Here is an 8717-nt window from a genome sequence, read left to right as displayed (position 1 = left end):
TAGTTCGGAGAACCGGTAGAGGAAATTTTGAGTAGTTTGTTTTGAGTAGTTTGGAAATTTTGAGTAGTTCAGAGAACTGATAGCGGAAATTTTGAGTAGTTTGTTTTGAGTAGTTTGGAGAACCGGTAGCGAAAATTTTGAGTAGTTCAGAGAACTGGTAGAGGAAATTTTGAGTAGTTTGTTTTGAGTAGTTTGGAGAACCGGTAGCGAAAATTTTGAGTAGTTCAGAGAACTGGTAGAGGAAATTTTGAGTAGTTTGGAGAACCGGTAGAGGAAATTTTGAGTAGTTTGTTTTGAGTAGTTTGGAGAACCGGTAGCGAAAATTTTGAGTAGTTCAGAGAACTGGTAGAGGAAATTTTGAGTAGTTTGTTTTGAGTAGTTTGGAGAACCGGTAGCGAAAATTTTGAGTAGTTCAGAGAACTGGTAGAGGAAATTTTGAGTAGTTTGGAGAACCGGTAGAGGAAATTTTGAGTAGTTTGTTTTGAGTAGTTTGGAGAACCGGTAGCGAAAATTTTGAGTAGTTCAGAGAACTGGTAGAGGAAATTTTGAGTAGTTTGTTTTGAGTAGTTTGGAGAACCGGTAGAGGAAATTTTGAGTAGTTTGGAGAACCGGTAGAGGAAATTTTGAGTAGTTTGTTTTGAGTAGTTTGGAGAACCGGTAGAGGAAATTTTGAGTAGTTCAGAGAACCGGTAGAGGAAATTTTGAGTAGTTTGTTTTGAGTAGTTTGGAGAACCGGTAGAGGAAATTTTGAGTAGTTTGGAGAACCGGTAGAGGAAATTTTGAGTAGTTTGGAGAACCGGTAGTGGAAATTTTGAGTAGTTTGTTTTGAGTAGTTTGGAGAACCGGTAGAGGAAATTTTGAGTAGTTCAGAGAACCGGTAGAGGAAATTTTGAGTAGTTTGTTTTGAGTAGTTTGGAGAACCGGTAGAGGAAATTTTGAGTAGTTTGGAGAACCGGTAGAGGAAATTTTGAGTAGTTTGTTTTGAGTAGTTTGGAGAACCGTAGAGGAAATTTTGAGTAATTCAGAGAACCGGTAGAGGAAATTTTGAGTAGTTTGTTTTGAGTAGTTCGGAGAACCGGTAGAGGAAATTTTGAGTAGTTTGTTTTGAGTAGTTTGGAGAACCGGTAGAGGAAATTTTGAGTAGTTCAGAGAACCGGTAGAGGAAATTTTGAGTAGTTTGTTTTGAGTAGTTTGGAGAACCGGTAGCGGAAATTTTGAGTCGTTCAGAGAACTGGCAAATGCCACCTCTGGCTGGCCCCAGAGTGGGGTGGGAATGGGGATTTTGCAGTATCCTTCCCCTGCCATGCCCACCAAGCCATGCCCACCCAGCCACCACCAAGCCCACCAAGCCACGCCCACAGAACCAGTAATAAAAAAAAAATGAATTTCACCACTGATGTAGATTATGAGTGAGATTGCAAGGGAAAAGACCAGCTGTCTAACAGAAAACCATGAGAAGCTCTAAAGAATCTCCAAGAGGACTTAAAAATAACTGAGTCCAGGACTTAAGAGGGGCCTGGCAGGAGACGTCAGATGTTGCACACCGCTTGGAAGAAGGGGGAGCGGGACAGTTCAAAGTAAAGCTGTCCAGGAAGTAGGAAAACAGGTCCAGGAAGTAGGAATAGAATTTATCCATTCTATTAAGAACGGATAAATCATACAGGTGGAGTAAGAACAAAGAGATTCAGTAACACACCCAGGGTTTTTTGGGAGGGGGGTAGTATGTGACACACCCAGTTTTTGGAGGTAATTGAGATGGTAGATTCGAGGTTAATCATAATTATAGTTATTATAATTATATTATACCTTATAGGAAATAAGGTACAACAGGAAGAACAAGGAAGGGACAGGAAGAGGAATTAAGATGTAAGAGGAAGTGGAAAACAGTACTAGAAATAGAAGTAATGAGAAAATCGTTAGAATTCATACTTACATTAGCACCACGTTTATTGTGTGTGTGTGCATATGTGTGGATAAATAGAGATAGATAGATAGATAGATGCTAGATAGATAGATAAGATATATAGACAGACAGACCGACCAACAGACAGACAGATAGATAGATATAGATCAGGGGTATCAAACTGAAGGCCTGCGGGCCATATCGGGCCTGCGGTATGTTTAATTCTGGCCCATGGGGCTGCCCTGGCGACCTCAAACGTCCAACCTGCGGTGTCTCTGCCAACAAAAACGTAGCTCAGGAGGACCGCAGGCGGCAAACTTTTTCAGTTGCCGAACGGGTAGTAATGGTGGCCGGAACCCATCCTCGTGGGTGGGTGGGTGGGTGGTGTCCTCCATTTTCACTGGCAGAGGGTTGCAGGAGTCTGTCGCGGCTTAAGACAGAACTCGGGAACCCATTTTCGCTGGCAGAGCGCTCGGGCCGCCACAGGTGCCCCCAACAGAAGTTATATCAAGCTGGCCACGCCCGCCCTGACCCCCCCCCCAAGGTCAAACACAACCCTGATGCGGCCCTCAATGAAATTGATTTTGACACCCCTGCGGTGTACCCATGCTGGCAACTGGTTCAAATTGATAACCATTGCTGTGTCTCAATGTCACGTCATCCTCTTCTGGGACCTCCTGTCAAGCGATGTCAATGGGGACACCAGGTTTATTTAACCGCCGGGTTGGTTATACAATAATACAATAGCACAATTGGAAAGGACCTTGGAGGTCTTCTAGTCCAACCCCCTGCCTAGGCAGGAAACCCTATACAGACAAATAGCTATCCAACATCTTCTTAAAGATTTCCAATGTTGGGGCATTCACAACTTCTGGAGGCAACTTCTGTTCCACTGATTAATTGTTCTCACTGTTAGGAAATTTCTCCTCAATTCTAAGTTGCTTCTCTCCTTGATTAGTTTCCACCCATTGCTTCTTGTTCTGCCCTCGGGTGCCTTGGAGAATAGCTTGACTCCCTCTTCTTTGTGGCAGCCCCTGAGATATCGAAACACTGCTATCATGTCTCCCTTAGTCCTTCTTTTCATTAAACTAGACATACCCAGTTCCTGCAACCGTTCTAATTGCTAATTTATCAACTGCAGTGATTCAGTGAACAAGTAAGAATGGTCTTAAAATGGGGCAAAACTCACTTAACAAATGTTTCATTTAACAACAGAAGTTTTGGACTCAGTTATGATCATAAGTTGAGGACTGTATTGTTAAGTTGAGGACTACCTGTAGTTAGAACAATTGATCCGTGGAACGACTTGCCTCCAGTTGTGGAGCTCCATCACTGGAGGTTTTAAAGAAGAGATTAGAGGACCATTTGTCTGAAATGGTATACCTCCTGCTTGAGCAGAGGATTGGACTAGAAGACCTCCAAGGTCCCTTCCGACTCTGTCATTCTTTTATTCCTCATTTATGGCTTCGCCTGCCATTACATGTCAGGCAGATCCATCCTCCATTGCTGCTCCTAGTAGTAGTCTTGGTGTAAACAATACACCTTCTCAATCTGCTTGAAGTAACGCAAGAGTTAGGATCTTCTACATCAGGGGGCAGCAACCTGTGGCTCTGGAGCCGCATGTGGCTTTTTCATCCCTCCGCTGCGGCTCCCTGTCGCCGGTGGGCTCCACAATTGATAGGGCTTTCAGGTAGAGGAAAAAGGACGCCGCGCTTGGAGGAGACTCTATAGTGGGGGAACCGGACTTCCGGACGGCTCCAGAATTGAACGGGGGGGCTTCCGGTTAGGACCTTTGTGGCTCTTTTGAGTGTTTAAGGTTGCCGACCTGTGTTCTATATCAATGTTCTATATGTTCAAATCTTGCTTGCAAGGTACACCATCCCTTGGCCGGAGGTCTTGCAGAGACCCAATACTTTTTCCCACTTCTGTGACATCCACATATGTGGATGTGAGGACACAGAATCTGTGGGAAACTATAGAGAATCAGGAAGATGACGCCGACAGAAATAGGCGGAAACTGTTTCGGACAAAAGGAGCTGAAATCTTTTCTTGATCTGGAACCGTGAGATAACAAACAGAAACGGCTCAAGGAGACCATCTCTTAAATTGACTGGAGTATAAGAAAAAAACAGAATGAGGTATATAATGCAATCAAATTTGCAGGTTTCTTTTATGAAGTTGGAGCCGATAGGGAAGGACTTTCATCTTTTGGTCCTTGTTTCATAGACCTCTCTCTCTTTTTTTTAAGCATCTGAGGTGCTAACTCATTTCCATGTCAGGGCCACAAGCTCCTCTGGGAATGTAAATCTTAGGTCTATTTGTTCTTTAATGTGGCATGATTTTTGCAGTTCCCCTGTGTTTGTTCCCGATGACATTTTGTCTTAGCTCTGCACCGAATGTGCCAAATGTTCAAATAGTTGTTTTGACAAGGTGTATTACTGTTGACTGAAAACGTGAAAGTTCATGTTGACTTTGATTGGGAAATGCCCGGAATTTAGGATAAGATGGGCAGCTACAAGCAAATGTTTTAAACGAGTAAGTCAATTTTACCATTTAACTTTTCAATATCCTTCAGGCATTCTTTAGTTATGTCCATGTTTTTTCTGCTAACCAATTCTTGATACAGGAGAGGCAAACATTCCCGTGACATTCCTATCTATCTATCTATCTATCTATCTATCTATCTATCTATCTATCTATCTATCTATCTATCTATCTATCTATCATCTATCTATCTATCTATCTATCTATCTATCTATCTATCTATCTATCTATCATCTATCTATCTATCTATCATCTATCTATCTATCTATCTATCTATCTATCTATCTATCTATCTATCATCTATCTATCTATCTATCTATCTATCTATCTATCTATCTATCTATCTATCTATCTATCTATCATCTATCTATCTATCTATCTATCTATCTATCTATCATCTATCTATCTATCATCTATCTATCTATCTATCTATCTATCTATCATCTATCTATCTATCTATCTATCTATCTATCTATCTATCTATCTATCTATCTATCTATCTATCTATCTATCTATCTATCATCATCTATCTATCATCTATCAAAGCCAAATAATGCTCACTTCATCATGAAATCTCCAGAACTGTAAAGCCTACAAAGTTGAAATTTGGCACGTATGTTCCTTTTGGCTTCTAGATGCTCGCTAAGAAAGGATTTTTTTAAATGACCATCAGATCATTAGTATTTCTTATACAGTAATTACCATGCTCTGATGCTAAGGAGTTCTACTCCCCTTCCCCACCTGAAAAGAACTCTGTTCCAACTGCCAGTTGCCTTACATTCTGTTACCTCAGTTCAAACTGGCTGATGTTCCACGCCTTCACTCAGAAATGGTCTGGGGCTCCTTACAGTACTAAACGTCGGTACCTCACCAAAATGTCTACTCCTTTCACCTATGGAACTGCTTCTGGACTCAAGGTGGTGGCAGCGATATTCCCTTGTGTGTTTTAACTATCTAATCATTGTCGCTACTATTTTTCCCCAGACTTCTGTCTTTGGGAAGTTTTTGTTTTTCCCATCACCACTCTCACATCATTAAACATACGGTGTGTCATCTGGGTACAGTCTTTGGGTCATCATATTTGACAGTTATATCATTTTAAATCTATTTTTATCTTGCCTTTACATTTACATTTCAATTTACCTTTTAATTCAGCTCCTTCTCTATAATTCTATGTTTCCACCCCCACACACACAAATTGTTCAATTTTCTGTTTCTTCTTGTCTATATTCATTTTCTATCCAGTGATTAAAAACATCCCCATACCTTATAATACTCTGATTCTTCCTTCTCTTTGATTGCCAACGTTAATCTGTTCATTTCGGCACAGTCTAATCTTTTTTTTTAATCACCTCTCCCTCTGGGGGAATTTTTACCGTTTTCCAATTTTGTGCAAATACGATTCTAGCTGCAGTTATGACATGAATAATTAAATATACATTTTCTTTACTGTATTTCTCTGGTAAAATACCCAACAAAAACAGTTCCGGCTTTAAAACAATATGCTGATCATCCTTTCCAACCACATATGAATTTTTGCCCAATATTTTTTTGCCTCTGCACATGTCCACCACCTAGTTACCTGCGGGATCGCATCCTGCCCCATACATCCCTGCGACCAATTCGCTCTCACAGAGAGGGACTCCTCCGGGTGCCGTCCACTAAGCAGTGCCAGAGGGCGGCGCCCAGGAGTAGGGCCTTCTCTGTGATGGGCCCGACCCTCTGGAATGACCTCCCCCCCGACATCAGAACTACCACCGATCTCCGCTCCTTCCGCAAGAAACTCAAGACCCACCTGTTCCAACTAGCCGGCCTGGCTTAATTAGAACTCCATTCTCTAATCCCCCTGGCAATTTTAAATTGTAAATTTTAAATTTTAGGGTATTTTAATTGTTTTTAACTTTATTGTTACTGCTTTTTAACTTTGTGGCTATTACTATTATTTATGAATTGTAAAATGTTTGTATGCATATACCTCCTCCATGCCATATGCTTGTATATTTAATTGTACGCCACCCCGAGTCCCTTCGTGGAGAGGGAGCGACTTATAAATTGAATTAAATAAATATGATAATATGATCCCGGCATCTGGTGACACTTCCAAAACTTGGTTGATTTATCTTTAAACATTTTTGCCAATCTTTCCGGTGACATATGCCATGGCACAAATTCTCTTTATATGCTGTCATCTTTGGGGAGTTTTGAGCGTCCCCCCATTCCCACCCAGAGCAGGATAAATTCAGATTTTAATAAGGCAGCCTGAAGACGAATGAGATTAGCAATTTTGGAAGGTGTACGGTGACGGTTAGTAAGATAACAGTGGAGAGTAAGCAAGTTATTTCTCATTGAATGCCAACTACGTGGAGTAAATATGCTTGTCAGCTGCAGGCAAACAAACGTTTGGATTAATCCACACACAGAAGCTCAGAGTAGCTAGGTCTCCTTGTCTGGATCCCGCTCTGGGCACCGCTAAGGCCGCCCCACCCATACCGGACATCCTTGCTGATGTAGCCATTCAGCTGATGTTCTTCACCACAATCCCATTGTCCCCTCATCAGCTTTACTAAGTGTCAAAGGTGGTGGTGGAGAAACCACTCAAATGCTGCCTCAGGTTTTGAGAGGAGCGGGTTAAAACAGTACAGGAGGTCCTCGATGTACGACCGCAATCGAGCTCAACATTTCTGTGGTTAAAGGAAACATTTGTTAAACCCCCCCCCCATTTTACGACCTTTCTTGCGAAGTGAATCACTGCGGTCGCTGAGTTAGGGCCACGGTTGTGAAATGAACCTGGTTTTCCCAATGACTTGGCTTGCCACAAGGTCCATCACGTGACAGTATAACAGCGTTGGAAGGGACCTTGGAGGTCTTCTAGTCCAATCCCCTACCTAGACAGAAACCCTACACCACTTCGGATAAATGGTTATCCAACATCTACTTAAAGACTTCCGGTTTTGGAGCACTCACAACTTCTGAAGACAAATTGTTCCACTCAGGAAATTTATCCTTCGTTCTAGGTTGCTTCTCTCCTTAGTTTCCACCCATTGCTTCTTGTTCTGCCCTCAGTTGCCTTGGAGAATAGCTTGACTCCCTCTTCTTTGTGGCAACCCCTGAGATATTGGAAGACTGCTATCATGTCTCCCCTGGTCCTTCTTTTCATCAAACTAAACATACCCAGTTCCTGCAACAGTTCTTCATAAGGTTTAGCCTCCAGTCCCCTAATCCTCTTTGTTGCTCTTCTCTGCACTCTTTCTAGAGTCTCCACATCTTTTTTACATTGTGGTAACCAAAACTGGATGAAGCATTCCAAGTGTGTCCTTACCAAGGCCTTATAAAGTGGTATTAACATTTCACGTGATCTTGATTCTATCCCTCTGTTGATGCAGCCTAGAACTGTGTTGGCTTTTTTGGCAGCTGCTGCACATGGCTGGCTTTCCATCCATGAATTAGTTTCCACCCATTGCTTCTTGTTCTGCCCTCATGTGCTTTGGAGAATAGTTTGACTCCCTCTTCTTTGTGGCAGCCCCTGAGATATTGGAAGATTGCTATCATGCCACTGCTAGTCATTTTTTATTAAACTAGACCTACTCAATCCAAGTGATTGGTTTCTCTCATTCTTGTCTCTTGGCTGACAAAAAGGATTTTCAGAGATAGAATTGTCACGATTGATGTGTCCCTTTGATCCTTTTGTTAAAGCATCCAGCCGGTACGAGGCCAGCTGGCAATATGATCCAGTATGGTGATGAATATTGTGATTACAGACTGTTCTATTGGGAAATGCTGAGTCTTAAGGAGAATCTTAAGATTCTCCAATCACAGTATTCAAAAGTGCTACGTTTAAAGAGTTTAAAATACGTAATTTCCTCAAATGGTAAACTGAAAGGCTGTTGATCAGGTGGGAAGTGACACAATGATAAAAAAAAACCCAATGTATGCACAGTAATTCATAAGTTACACAAGTCTGTTAAAGTAAGAGAAAAGTTCGAAGGGAGGGAGGGAGATGAAAGGAAGGGGAGAGAAGAGAAGGAAGAGGAGAGAGAGGAGGGGAGAAGGAAGAGGAGAGAGAGGAAGAGGAGTGGAGAATAGGGGAGGAAGGCAGAGGAGTGGAGAGGAGGAAGAGAGGGGAGGAAGGGAAGAGGAGAGAAGGCAGAGGAGTGGAGAGGAAGAAGAGGAGAGGAAGAGAGGAGAGGGGAGAGAAGGCAGAGGAGAGCAAAAAGAGGAGGGGAGGGGGAAGGGAGAGAAGAAGAGAATAGGAGAGAGAAGGGAGAGGAGA

The sequence above is a fragment of the Natrix helvetica genome (genome assembly GCF_964273705.1).
Source record: "Natrix helvetica genome assembly, chromosome: 6".
Taxonomy (NCBI): domain Eukaryota; kingdom Metazoa; phylum Chordata; class Lepidosauria; order Squamata; family Natricidae; genus Natrix; species Natrix helvetica.
The sequence above is the reverse complement of the archived record's forward strand: the minus strand, read 5'-3'. Positions refer to the sequence as shown.